Genomic DNA, 15,934 nt, shown 5'->3' with positions numbered 1-15,934 from the left:
TGCTCTGTTAAACATAATTAGGGAAATATTTATAAAAAAATAAATAAATTCTCAGGAGCGCTAATAATTGATTACAACTAATAATCGTTTGGAATAATCGTGATTACAATTATGACCAAAATAATTGCGATTATGATTTTTCCCAAAATCGAGCAGCCCTAGGAGTAACTAGTTTATTTCACACTATACAGCAAATGTCATGAACACTGGAGTTTATAACACAAAGAGTTTTACATAAATATTAAGATTAAAATCTGAAGTAAGCTTGCATTTCACAATAGAGAGAGAGAGGCTTTCATTGTATTCCTGCTTCATCTATTTCACGTGTCTGCCTCCAGAGACGGTGACGCTCAAGCTCAGTGTCTGACACACATTTCTCTACGTGATCCTCTGGTAGTATTCCCTCGTCGACACACTGCCTCCCTCTGCACTAATTTTATTAACCGCAGGCTAGTCACGCCTCAGCTTCACAGACGCCAACAAACAGTCCGCCAGACACAGGAACAGACTCCAGATCAGTCTCCTGAAACCCCTTTACGCCTCCCGTTTTAGGCATTTCTCTGCTTTAGTCATGTTTTACTGCATTTCCGTGCTTCTCTTTCATCTGCTTTGTGACCTTGATATTCTCTCTTCTGGTACTGGTAGAGAAAGCTTGCGTTCGACATTTTTTAGATGTTTAACAAGATTCAGTTTTAATGAATCCACATAGAGGACTGTCTCCAGAAAAACAAGACTTTTGGCCACTACACTAACTATTACTATTTCATCAAGTAACAGTAATAAGGGTGTCACGATCCTCCAAATAGTCGATTCGATTACATTTCCGATTCTAAGGTCACGGTTCGATTTGATTTTCGATTATGAATAATTAATTAATTAGTAACTATTTAATTATTTGTAGCCAATCGTTTAAACTACCTGACCTGCATGGTCTTTGTATTACCCATAAACAAATCATACTGTAAATGAATAAAGGCAAGATACTCACATAATTACCACCTGTCAATCACTTTTTCTGCTGGACTCGTGAATAGGCAGTGATCTGTGTCTTATTATGGCGTCGGTAAAAAAAGGTGCAAAACCAACAGGAACCAGCCAACAGTATCTGAGGTGTTCGCTAAAATGACTAAGTACAAGTGAGTGAAAGATTGAAGATTGAAGTTTTTGAATCGATAATCGAAATTAAGCATAAATTTTGATTGATTTAGATTTAAAATCGAAATCATGACACCCTTAAACAGTAATAATAAAAATAATAATATTTAGGGCTACACCATATATTGTTTGATCATCAATATCGTAATGTGCGAGTCCGCAATAGTCACATCGCAGAGATCTGCAATGTAGTTATAGTAGACCTGACGTTTCAGTTCACTACATATTGGAGTCATTTCAACTTTTAACCTTCGAGTGAACGTTTATTATCTGCATGTGTTTTTAGGCCTGCTACAGTGCAAGTATTTCAAGTTATTTTAAGCCATTTGGACACAGCATATTAAATCTTTTCGGGATAGTTCCTTTATTAATCTGGGGTCGCCACAGCGGAATGAACCGCCAACTTATCCAGCATACGTTTTACGCAGCAGATGCACTTGCAGCTGCAACCCAGGAACATCTATACACACTCATACACTACGGTCAAGTCAATTCAGCCTACCCAAAACCCCTGTAGTGCATATCATTGGACTGTGGGGGAAACCGGAGCACCCGGAGGAAACCCACTCAAACGCAGGGACAACATGCAAAATCCACACAGAAACACCAACTGACCCAGCCGAGGCTCAAACCAACGACCTTCTTGCTGTGAGGCGACAGCACTACCTACTGCGCCAGTGAGAGAGAGAGAGAGAGAGAGAGAAAAGGAGTTTACTTTTATTCTCTCGATCTCAGTGAAATAACGGCTTCTGCTGTAAGTGTCAGTGAAAGACTGTCCAGCAAATACACACGCAGTGAACTTTGCATGGTTTCTGCATTAAGTAGTTGGAGTGTTGTAAATACTCATGCTTGCCTCCCTAGTAAGCTACGGCGACATAGCGAGTATGAGATAGATGAAGTCACAACATAATAACCGGTTATGATTATTACTGAACCGATACCAAATTTTCCGCATCTGCATCGCGGCGCACTGAAGAAACAATTAATTTTGAAACCCCTACATTTGAACCAGAATTTTATTTTAAAAACGTCCTGCCATTATAAGCGCGCAATGAATCTTGGGGTGTTTGAGGTCGCAAAGGATCCACCGGTTGTGTCCTTCATTACCTGGAAAACGAAGGACGCATTTTGAGGTTGTGTATGAAGGAGCCTTAGAATTTTTTTTAAATAAGACAGCCTTCATCGCACCGCAATGACGCAGCGCCCTTCAAATGCAGCCTCTGAAATGAGACACAGCAAAAGAAAGCGAAAGCAGAATCCAGGACATTTTAGGCGATTTAGAAATCTTCAGCAGAGCATGAAAGTCTGTGGCGGAGTGTTCTTAGTATCTCACACACTCAGAACCAGGCTGACCAGGCCCTTTGTGTGCGAAGCACTGGTGTAGAATTGGGTCTCGCACTGGATGCGCCACAATATGCCATGACCGAATTGTAAACGTTTTCTATGAGGCTCGCACGATGTGCGGCTCCGCAGCCATTCGGTGTCTTGCATTGCTTAGCAACATATTCAAAACAATGTAAAGATCGCTTGATGTGAAGTAAATAAACCAGTACAGATATGCTGTTGTTGATGGCGCCTGCCTGTGCTACAGCCACAATAGATTTTCAAAATAATACACCATAACTTAGTATGAGAGCATCTTGTTTGACTTTGGCCGAGTGAAGTCATCAATCAAGCTTATTAAAAAAATAAATGAAAATAGCACATGTACTAAATCCAATTCCTAGTTCGAACACTCTATTTTTAGTTGCAAATGCCAGTGAAATGGTCGCACTGTCGAGCCCTGTAATGAAAACGATAGTTATTATTCTTTATTCATTTATGATGAATAACCAGCGACCTTCTTCCTGTGAGGCGACAGTTCTAACCACTGAGCCACCGTGCCACCAACACTGAAACAAATTTGCTGTAAAAAAAAAAATTCATATTTACTCAGAAACTGCAGTCCCACTTTATATTAAGTGTCCTTAACTACTATGTACTTACATCAAAAATAAATACAATGTACTTACTGTGTTCATAATGTATTTGAGAACACTTGTGATGCTTTTGAGTTGGGAAAGAGGTTGGGTTATGGACATGTATGGTGGCATGGGTAGGTTTAAGGGTAGGTTAAGGTGTAAGGGATGGTCAACAATGTATTTACAAATGTAATAAAAGTTAATTACAGATGTAATTACATACAGGTATTTAATCAAGCATAAGTACACTGTAAATACATGTATTTACACAATAAGTACATTGCAACAAACTATTAATTACTGTGCAAGTACATATTAGTTAAGTACATATAAGTTAACGGTTTTAAACACACTGTACTCTCAATCACGTTCTCTTTGGAGGTGAATGCCATTAAAATAACCAAAGAGAACAGGTGTGCCGACTGAGAGTCACCTCTCTCTGAAAGTAAAACAGGAAGGAGAAACAACAGGAGAGAGACGACCGCAAAAAAAAGGAAATCTGTGAAAGACAAAGAGAGTAATAGCAAGTGAAAAAGAGAGCCGGTGTGAAGGAAGGGAAAGAGAGCGAGTTAAAAGAGAGCGAAGTGTCACTGGAGGGGAAGCCTCTGGGGGCAGGATCAATGGTGGCAGGAGCTGTAATGAGGTTGGAGGAAGGCCAGATTTCAGGATTATTGCTTGTGTCAGCCAACAGACAGACAGTCAGAACAATGGCACAGGGGTCACACAATCCAGAGGGGTGCCCGCTGGAGGAAGAGGGGCATGGAGGCCCTATTCTTGACTTGGCACTCTCTGATTTGGCCTGAAAGACTATGTATGCGAGCGTGTGGGTACTGGTTTATATTTGTGAGGGCTCGATTGTCCACACTTGTATAGTGAGATATTAAAATGACCCACTAGTGAGGACATTTCACTGGTCCTATCCGCACTAAATAGAAGTGCTTATAAATCAGCAAGAGCATGTTTTATTAGAACCTAAAGATTGGTTCAGTATTTGTTTCTGTGAAAGTTGGCATTAGTTAGGGTTGCACGATATTAAGATTGCGATACTTTGTTTTTCTGTGCCATCCATCTGTTTGCCCATTTGTATCCGTCTATCCATCCATCTCTCCATCTATCGATCTTCTTAGTTCAGGTCCATTCAACCATCCATCCATCTCAATTCAGGTCCATCAATTCATATACATACATATATACATACATTCATTGTGTGCGTTTGTGTTCAGGTCCATCCATCCATCTCAGTTCAGGTCCATCAATTCATTCACCCATCTATCCATCTATCCAAGTTCAGGTCACTTCATCCTTCCATTCAACTACCTATCCATCTATCCATCATCCCAGTTCAGGTCCATCCATCCATCTATTTATCAATCCATCCATCCAACTATTGATCCATCCATCCAAATTTAGGTCTATCTATCCATCTATCCCAGTTCAGGTTTATCAATCCATCCATTTATCTATCTGTTCAGGTTAATCCACCCATGCTTCCATTCATCTAAGTTCAGGTCTATCCATCCATCTATTTCAGTTCAGGTTCATAAATCTATCCATCCATCTATTTATCTATCTATGTTCAGGTCCATCCATCCATCCATCAATTCATCCGTCCATCCATCAATCTATCTCAGATCAGCTCAATCCATCCATTCATCCATCCATCCATCCATCCATCATACCAGTTCAGACCCATCCATGCATCTATCCATCCATCCAAGTTCAGGAACATCAATCCATCCATCGACAGGAATTAAAGATTAATTGGGTTGATTTTATAAGTGTGTGTGTTCTGCATAAGAACAACACATAAAACTGCAAGCAAGAATGATTAAAATAGAACAAAAAAAAGTCAAAGTAACAGAGCTTTATGGTTTGGAGTCAAACCATATTCAGGTACAGAAATTGAATATTGACATGTAAAATAACACTGTATAGTCTTTAATGTATTAAAAATTCAGTAAAATTATTGTGCATGAAAGTTACAAATGTATATTTATGTGACTGAATGCTTTAAACTCTTGTGATGCCTTTAAAACTCATGCAAATGACAAAGTTTCACACTGTTATGGTTATATTTTGCATTGACTTCACAAACCTCATGCATTCTTAACTGCCGTGCTGATCAACTATACTACCTCAACATTGCATAATGCATACTCTGCAATCCAACTATTATGGACACAGACATTGTGATGTTGAAATTATATACTGTGCAGCTAGTTACGGTATAGACGGTATCATTAACCTAATAAAAATAAAAAAAACAATGGAAGTATATGTAAAGTCCTCACTAAGATAGGTTTCTGTCCGTCTGTCCGTCTGTCCGTCTGTCCGTCCGTCCGTCCGTCTGTGTGTGTGTGTGTCTGTGTCTGTGTGTGTGTGTGTGTGTGTGTGTGTGTGTGTGTGTGTGTGCGTGTGTGTGCGTGTGTGTGCGTGTGTGTGTGTGTGTGTGTGTGTGTGGCATGCGAGAGACTGGCCGAATGGGAGAGGACCAAATGTGTGTCATTCTTCCTTTGGCACACAGAGACATTTGCCTCAGAAAGAGAGAGATATTGTGTTGATAGCATCACTTCCTTAAGGCCATGCCTTATTTTGACATTCTGTCATGAGTGATTTCTTAAACTCTTGGCAGATGACAATGTTGCTATAAATAATGAGGAGAAAATACAAATCAGCGTTTGGCTTTTAGGTGAATTAGTTCATCCAAAAATAGCAAGTCAGTCTCATTTACTGTCCAGAATATAAGTTACTTTTTTGTCCTTCTAGGTGCCACAATGTGTATTCGAAAGCAATTTATATAATGCAATGATAATGAAATGCATGTAATGCAATGTTTTCTGGACATAATGGAACAAATGACAAGCAATCAGAACATGTACAAAGAGCCAAACACGTGTGCTGGGGCCAACTTGCCAAATGAGTGACATGAAAGTATTAGTGTACTGCATTTCTCACACACACACCTAGTTTCAGTTTACTATAAATAAATAAACTGATGGGTCATGTTAAAAGAGAGGATGAGGGAGATAGAAAAATAAGGGAGATAGAAAATTTATACGCGTTCAATAAAATTAGTTTGTACATGTTTTAGCATTTAAAAATAATTATTGATTAACGCGATGTGAAAACATTCCAGCAACAAGCAATTTGGCAATCTGTACATGAAACAATACGAGAGAAGCACTCCCAACTAAATGGAAGATTTATAATTGGATTAATAATTATTAAACCTCTGTAATATTATTATCATTTAGTACATGCTGTGGTGTCACGTTCAAGTTTAACTCTTGTGCACTGCTCAAATAGACTACGCTTACATTATGTTAGTGGCAGTTTTTGCCCCAATGACTTCCATTCTAACGAGAATCTTTAATTGTAAACCCTTGACACCAAATAATCATGCATTCTTGATTGTTGGTGGTTTTCCCTGTTGGAAAGAGGTAAAATTTGTTATTTTAACTGCTGATTATCAGTTGGCAGCATCAACCCCTTTGATAGGCCCATGCAAAAATGTCTTGGTGTTTATATAGAGTATAAAGACCATATATAGAGTACAAGTCTTGGAGTTCTATGGAGTAAAACAGCAGATTATAGTGTGTGCATAAATACACTACTAGGTTTTCAATGTTCTGAGAGCTCAGGGGCTTATTTTGATTTTCTCAGACATTCCGAGGTAAGTGTGTAAAAGGTCTCATATTAAACTCCATATAAAAGTCAGAAACTAAGCTTTTGTGCATTGCAACTGATGATCAACACTAAAAATGACAAATGTTACCTTTTCTTAACAGCAAAACCCAAAGATAAAGAAGGCATGATTATATGTTTTCATGCAATCAAAAAAAAAAGACATTATAATAGAAGTCAACGGGGCAAAAACAGCCACGGACATAACAGAAGGGTAGTCCATTTGCCCAGAGTGTATTGTTGAGTCTTTTTAAATGTTCAAAGCGTTTCTCTAAAACAGGTCAAAATAAGGTGTCAAAAAAACTCCATTTGCTGAAACACAGAGAAGTTTATGGGCAAATTAAGACTCGAAATCACCCCAGAGTGGATGAAAAAAAATCCCCAAAAGCACATAAGGCTTAAGCCATATTTAAGATCTGAGTTAACCATCTACTGGTTCTTTCAGTATGGCAATAAATGTCATGTAAAATGATATTCAAACGTGCATTGATGACAATAGTAAAGCACATAATCAGAATCTGATGTTTTCATTGTCAAAGTACTTCATGCTGCTGTTCAGCTATGACAACACAAATCATTTCTATTTGAATCATTTATAATCATTTTTGACATCTTATCAATTCTATAACTGAAACGTCGCAGATCTCCGTTGAGGCAGATTAGCAAAAAAACTCCTTTATACATTTTTTGCAGCATTATGTTGCATGTAGATAGGAAATGATGTTACAAGCAACGGCCAAATTATGTTTTAGCAATGCAGACTCAAAATGCCAGCTGATTTTTCTGAAAATTCAAGCCTGATTATTTCAAACAGAGTAGAACATTAAAGAGTTCAAGTAGTTTTTTTTTTTTTTTTTTTGCTGCATGAACAAGCAAACAAGCAAATGAGTAAAGGAAAATTAAATAAAAGAAGACAATAATAAAAGGAGGGGAGGGAGGGTACATAATTATCAGTTTACATGCATCTATTATACATCTATTCATTCCAATTTAGTTATTTAATGCACTTTTTTTAGCACAGAAACATTGTATGCAAATATGTTAAAGGAACAGCATAATTTAACTGTTTTAATTGCTTTTCTATTTTTACACTTATGGCCTGTTTACACTGAGTTGTATGGTTCGGTACACTTTTATGGGCATTTCAACGGTCTAAATGTATCAAAAAGTGAACCGTTCTGTATCACTTTTCGAAAGGGTCCCTAGCACAATAAAACGATTTCAAAACACACTATTGCTTTAAAGAGAAGCGTCACTAGCCTGTGCACAAGGCAAGAGAATGAAAACAAAGAAAGCACCATTTTTAAATAGACAGCCAAGACATTACACCGTAATAATATATACATATAATAACAAGCCATAGTCGACCCAAGCTTAAACAAAGCTAGTCGTCGCCTTGATAAAAAGCCACAAAGGCAAGAAATTTTTTTTTAAAAATTAAAAAAAAGAGCAGAGAATCTACCCTGCGTCCTGTAGTGTTTTACAAGTCCAATTAAGCGCGAGCGGTTGCTTCTAACATCCTTTCAGAAACAGACAAACGCAAAAAACAAAAGGAACAGATCGGAAAAACAAAGGAGCAAACGATTCTTCAAGCAACCTAAAACATGAACAAAGCAGCCACGTTTAACTATTATCATCACCTTTTGGACTATTGTGAACTCGGAATGACGGAGTACTCTCTAACAGAGGTCACGCATGTTGGTGAAGATCAAAGATACAGATGACAGGTTTGCACTGACTGGGCTATATGTTGCGTTTTTAGTCTCAAATGAGGGCTAAATGTCTGCTGTGTGTAGTTTATCTGTAATTGAGAGCATATCAGAGACTGTAAGGGGTTGTATGTGTTCATATATGTTGCATTTATTTATTTATTCTATATAATTGCAGATAGACTGTCATTGATCTGCAGTTATAATCAAATCCTGTTCATAGAAAGGTTAGTAATGAACATTTATACATAAGTTATTATTACTATATGGTATGGCAACGCTACTGTAAAGGACCGCAAACATCTGCAGTGAGTGGTGAGGACTGCAGGGAAGATCATCAGGTCCCCACTGCCTTCTCTGCAGACTATCTACCGTCGCAGAGTCCACAAGAGAACTGCCTCCATCCTGAAAGACCCCACGCACCCAAAACACAGATTATTCACACTCCTACCCTCAGGACGGAGGTATAGGAGTGTGAGATGCAGGACTGCCAGACTCAAGAACTTTTTTTTTTTTTTCCCCATCAGCTATCAGACCTTTACAAGGAAAACCGGTGGACATAAACATTTTCTTCTCAGTAGCACACTACATTCTCCATCCCAGTTTGCACTATTAATGCATACAATTGCACTCAATCTGCTCCGGCCATTATACTGTTAATTGCATATAAGCCAATTGCACTAGGCAGTTTTTGCAAAAGCACAATTTAAGAACCACTATACGTTGTTTACATCTGATTTCATTACTCCACAATCAGTGTTATATATTGTTTACTTTCATAGATATTTATATATTTACATTTCATAATTATACTTCAGTCACTTTTGTGTATATATGTGTATTTATGTGTATGTCGTTTAATGATGTGTGTATGACTTTACTGTGGACGGCAATGTAAGAATTACATTGTACAGGGAAACGTGTTTCCTTACTGTGCACATGACGATAAACAATTGAATTGAATTGTATAAAGCATCTGTTTAGTGTAGGGTTGTCACAATATACCGGTATGACGGTCTACCACGATTTGAACGTGCACGATTATCATACCATGAACAATTGCATATCAACGGTTTTAACCCTTAAAGACCGAGACAGCCGCCCGCGGCTAAAAATAAGTATTGCTCTTAAATGTTTAATAACTTTTGATCCGCTGATCCGATTCATACAATTCAAAGATTGGCATAAAGAAGAGAGTCTCAGCTTTCCAGTACTGTATCACATAACATTCACTGACTTTCAGAGGCTCCGGAATCAGTGCAGTTACATCACCAAAATTTGACAACGCTGATTTGACAAAGAAACGCTCGTCACTGTGTCTCCGGACAAACCAGACATGATACATTGATGCATTGTCCCTCCTCCATGTCCAGATTGGTTCAAACTCGCTATATCACAACCAATAAGCATAGGTTTCGCTTTTGTTTGTGGACCAACAAGCTTTTTGAACAACACGGAATGAGAGATAGGCATACATTTATGCGCGGCTAAATAAAACGCAAAAAAAAAGTTTTGCATGAAATAATTCTCATACTAAGTACTTTTGCATGCACAGCAGCACAGAAACATGACAAAACAGTGACACAGCAAAGACGAACTGCTGCTCTTGCTGTTTTCAAAAGACACAAATGAAGGTGCAGCTGTTTGTCTGCATTGCAGACAACCATATGCAAATCCATATCCACAGACAACCATATCCATGCTGGCACATAAAACCTAAGGATGTTCCATATTGAATCTAGTTTCATTATGTAACTATTTATAGTATAGTAAATATTTATATCTATTTTTTTACTGAGGATTTGCACCATGTTTATTTGGACTTTATTTGGACTTTGACACATTATTTATTATTTTCTTATTTTTTTATTTGTTCATTGTAAGTGGTGTTGTTTATAGTAACTGAAAATATATTATTTGGAAAAAGTCAAATTTGCTTCACTGTTCTATTATTTTGTAACATTTGTAACATACCGTATACCGCGAAACCGTCAAACCGTGGTATTGTTTTAGACGATTATCATACCGTAAAAAATTCATACCGTTACAACCCTAGTTTAGTGATATGATATGTGAACGATCCGTACAGCTTTGACATTTGAGCGAGAATGACGTTGGCAGACTTTTTGTCGTACAGCACACCCACCAAAAGGGTACCCTTGTAATCACTTTTGTATATATTCCCAAACTTCTTTTGCAGACCAATAGCACATGTCTGGACCACCATAAACCTCAAATACCGTTCAGATAAAGCAGCCTGTAGAAATGATTCACGATAAGTCATTATTTGACTGCATTTTCCAAACTGCTTCTGGTCTGTCTTCTGATTTACAGCTTGGTGCAGCAGCTTGTTTGTGGAAAGGGGGAGGGACTTGTGAAAGATCACAGAGGCGCTGCTGTCAACACCGCTGATATTAAATGGATGCAGTGGCATTATGACAGAAACAACAGAGAACGCCATTACCATCCATGACCTGTATGGCGCTCTAATCACTCAATGCGTTAAAAAAAAAAAAAAAAAAAGACGTATCCTGGCAGGCTGGGGAGCTGACAGGAGGCATGCCGGCGTCTGTTGAAATGAATGACACAAGGCCACGTCTGATACAGCACATAAACACACAAGAGAGGAGGGGAAAAAAACAGCAAATCCATGGCTTGATGTTGGTGGTTTGGTGTAAGGTGGAGTGTATTGATTCAGTCCTCATAGGTGATGGGCTGAAATCACTGCTTTTGATTATTGGAGTCTCAGGGGCTTTTTAATTTAAACAGACTCTCAAATTGGGCTACTAGAACAAAAATACAACCTGACCATCTGAATTAATTTATTAAAAGGGGTTTTCCGCAGTGAAGAACGCCTGACATCCCAAACCTCCATGATGACAATATAAATAAGCCAGATCCTTGTTTGATCTTTCATTGCAGAAGAAACAAAGCAGAAAAATTCAATCATTTATTCTACAAATTTCAATCTAGAAGATATTTTAAAGTGTCAATATCTAAATGAATGCATTTTATTTCAAACAAAACATTATTAGCATCACTAACTATAAACCAAAAAAAAAACAAAAAAAATAATATTAAAAAAATGGAAGAATTAATGCCAAAATAAACACATTTGATTCATTTAATGTAGGGTTGCACATACTGGGAAAAAATTTGCTAAATAATTGTAGAGTATTGCGATTTCGGGGCAGCACAGTAGTTAAGTGGTTAGCACGGTCACCTCACAGCAGGAGGGTTGTTGGTTCGTCTCCAGTTGACATTTCTGTGTGGTGTTTGCATGTTCTCCCCGTGTTGGCGTGGGTTTCCTCTGGGTGCTCCGATTTCCCCCACAGCCAAAAGACATGTGCAACATGAAGTAAATTGGCCGTAGTGTATGACTGTTTGTGTGAGAGTGTATGCGTGTTTCCTAGTACTGGGTTGCAGCTGGAAGGCGCTGCATAAAACATACGCTGAAAAAGTTGCCGATTCATTCCGCTGTGGTGACATAAGGGACTAACCTGAAAGAAAATGAATTAATGTTGCGATTTTTTTTTTTGCGATATATTATTTCCCTAGAGAAATGCAATTATATTTGCTTTTTAAAATTATTTTAAATAAAGATCGTACCTAAGAAAGACAAATAATGTATAAATTTCAAAGTGAAAATATTCAGACTTTAAAATATTATTAAAAAAAAATGTAAAAGTGGCCAGATATTCTGATTCGTATTGGCTGTTGTCATCCATTGTCAGCTCTAGATTTACATTCAGGACGCTCTAACCAATAGCAAAGCAGGAGCTACTGTACTTGCGAAGGGGAGAATACAGATAGTACTGATCATCTGATTTGGATAGCCTATACATTAAACAGAAATACTGGGCATAAATTAAATTTCATTTATTACATCTCTCTGCAACATGGATATTACATATTGACCTTATTCTACAAAGTGAAAGTGCACTCATTTTTTCCAAAAAAAAAAAAAAAAAAGTTTTACAAATTCTGATTCAGTTGCCTATGGGAGAAATGACTAGGAATAATAAACGGCTCAACAAACAAGTGTGTTCATGATGACAACATAAAGTAGAATAATATAATAGGAAAATATCAGTTTGCAACATCAAGCAGCATAACAAGCTGTTCTAATATTTAAAAATCAATGGAAGTGAATGAGACTGGAAGGAAGAGGAAGAGGTTCTGGAAGAAGAGGAAGAGGTTCTTCCACATAGGATTCGCTTTTAGAAAGTTCAAGAAACTGGAAGAAAAGACGACATGCAATACATATTTTCAATACATCCATGTGTACAAACTTATTATTATTATTTTTTTTAAACGTAAATAATTCGTTTGACAGCACCAATAAAAATTACAGGCCTCGCTATGTGTATAGGTTAATGTGTTAAATGTTAAAACTATTTGGAACCATTTTTTTATTTTTTTTGGTTACACCACATCGACATTCTTGCAATAATCCCCTAAAAATGATCTCAAAATGGACTAAAAACAAAAAAATTTGACTTGATCCTCAAAATAGAGAATGTATGCAAGTAATTTGTCTATTTATTTTGAATAGGTAACCTTCTTGAATTGATTTAAACGACATGAAGACAAAAAAAAATGAGTGTCACATCCTTGACCCTTATATCTCTGTTGAAATATGGTATAAAATTGCAAAAATACAGACGTTCCACTGTTTCCTGTTCATTTTTTTTTACTTCACATCACATTACATCACCATAACCATGTGATTGAAAACAACCTATTCTCTATTTTTAAATTCATACTTCTGCAGTGCTGAAATTTTCCATTAATATGTGCCATTTTCATTTGTAAAAAGGTCTTTTAAGTGTTATAAGTCACAGAAAAAAACACATTTAACAAACGTTAAATCAATGCAGACAAAAGCATATCCAATCAACTGACATCCCTTTAAACCCTTTATCAATGAATCAATTCAGCTGTTTTTACTTCCAAAAACCGAACTGTTGCACTCTGTTGAGTGTGTACGTGGCCTCAGTCGCATCAGACTTGATATAAAAGCCTTTAATCTTCTGGTCTGCTGCTGTAATGGTCAAAGCCTGGTACGCAGCAGGACACATGCTGATGACAACAAGCGAAACAGACATGACTGAAAGCACGTTCCTCACAGACATTTCACCAGAATGAGCAGAAAGAGACTTAAGCAGCTCGATTAGCCGTTTGGTTTGCAGCTGGGGGCTCAAGCGCAGCTAATGCCAGGTAATACCGGGGTGCCCCTGCAAAAGCGACCTGGCTTAAAGCTAATCAGAGTAGAGGACAAGTAGATGCGGAGGGCTGCTTAAATAGATAGTTCCCCTAAAAATGAAAAACTCCAGTTAATTTACTCCCCACAGGTCGTCCAAGATAGTAGAAGACATTAAAGAATCTGTGGTCATAAAATGTCAGTGAATAGTGATCCTGTCCATCACTTTGATGACCAAAGTGTGAGGGTGCGCATTTGGGCCGGTGGTCAGTTTGTTGACACAAATTAGTTATTTGAAAAGGACTAAAACAGACTACAGTCACATATGCACCAAAAAAATCTAATAAAGTTAATAACATTGCAAACAATGTTTGATTTCCTACACAGACTGATCGTTTCGCTTAACAAGACCCCAGTGTGTTATCAGTTGCCATTGCTAGTGATGTGTTATTTGATTTGTTTGTGTATTTTTAAACTAAAATCTACCACCATTCACTGCCATTATACAAATCCCCAAGCACCATACAGTCAGCTAAAACTCTTCTTTAAAGGAGATCCACTTGTTAAGTCATGACGTATGGTTTACCTTTTCCGGGTCCAAGCCGCTACTCATTTGAATTGAGACAACAGGACTCAAAATATGTGCCCGAAAATTAATCTATGTGACCTCATAGTATATTTGAGAGCATTTGTGCGACTGTATATAATGGGTGTAGTGCGATGACAGGGAGGGAGCTTTAATAACCGCGGGAAATGCAAACGGCTGAAGAGTAAAAAGCTCAGTTTTGCAAACCCCACCTAAAGTTGAGGCACAGATGAGAGCGATCATGACATGTGGTGAATGTTGCTCCGCCAGCCGAGATCAATCGAGTGTTTTCGGAAAAAGTGCCTGAATCTCGATGCGTTGCATTCACTGTGTATTCAGAGCAAATATCCGCTAAATGTAAAATCTAATACTGTACACATCAACGCTAAAGACGTTCACCTTAACCAAGTATGTTAGTCTTAATTGATGTTGTTTTAATACAATGATTCCCTTAACATACAATTTGCAGTGGTGCTCATTTATTTTTGGTGGGTGCGCCTACATTTTTTCTGGAGCTCCTAAATTTTTGAAGTTGGGAGCACCGGAGCTACCAAGTAAAAAAGTTCATTTCAATCCCTGTAAAATATTCGCTTGTGACCACTGTTTAGTCCTACCATACATTAAAAGTGAATTTCCTATGAAATCATGGTGCACAAATCACCGTACGTACACACCGAAAGCGGCGAGAGCGTCAAAGTAGCCGGAAGTCAATCATTTTCAATGAGACCCGGCGGCGATAAGCGGCGAGGAGCAGCGCGGCGCGTCTTCGCCGGCGTGGGTGTCGAGAAGAGTTAAAATCAAGTCAACTTTATGGTAATGAGCTATGACGCGGTTCGGCGGGAAGCAATCAGAATGAAGACATCCACTGCTTGATAGGAGTTCTGAGAACACAGACCTGTGAACTTTGGTTTCGACTACAGATGTTCCCAAGGGTTTGATGAATGTGGTCGGCGGATTTCCAATTATTTACAATGTTTTCTTACAGGAAAATACATTAAATAAGTTACTGACAAGTTACTGATGTGCATTAAAGTTTTATATTTTTTATCTTAAAAAAAGTGGGAATCTCACACGACGTGACAGTACAAAACAGTATAGCTGCCTCAGGATATTTCAGACATATGGATACATATTGAATAAAAAGAGCAAAGCCATAATACAACAACTTGATCGTCCATTGATATATGAATTTGATAAAAAAAAAATGCGCAACATTTTCACGCTAGAAACATGTTTTATGCAGGAATGTAACTGATATGCTGCAACGGCTCCTTTAATTACGAGATCAATGTAGCGAGTTTTGACGCTCTTACCGCCGGAGCTGAAGGCAGACAACATTTTCGCCTGCTTTCGGTATGAACGTACGGTCACAGTCTCTCGATTTGCTGCATCACAGACACCAATATTTTAACAATTTATTAAAAAAAAAATTATAACTTTCTGCCAATCGAATATTAGATATATACTAAATACTACTAAATATACTAAATATATATATATATATATATATATATATATATATATATATATATATATATATATATATATATATATATATATATATATATATATATATATATATATATATATACTAAATATATATATACTAAATATATATGTATATATATATATATAT

The 15,934-nt window shown here is 37.5% G+C and overlaps 1 protein-coding gene across 8 annotated transcripts in view; it reads right to left on the bottom strand.

The window, feature by feature from the left end:
* The window catches only part of atp8a1 (ATPase phospholipid transporting 8A1), a 332,848-nt gene that overhangs the window by 297,760 nt on the left and 19,154 nt on the right, over positions 1–15,934 (bottom strand). The gene's annotated exons all lie outside the window — the stretch shown is intronic.

Source organism: Danio rerio, chromosome 14 (genome assembly GCF_049306965.1).
Source record: "Danio rerio strain Tuebingen ecotype United States chromosome 14, GRCz12tu, whole genome shotgun sequence".
NCBI lineage: Eukaryota > Metazoa > Chordata > Actinopteri > Cypriniformes > Danionidae > Danio > Danio rerio.
This window is presented reverse-complemented; position numbering and strand designations above follow the sequence as displayed.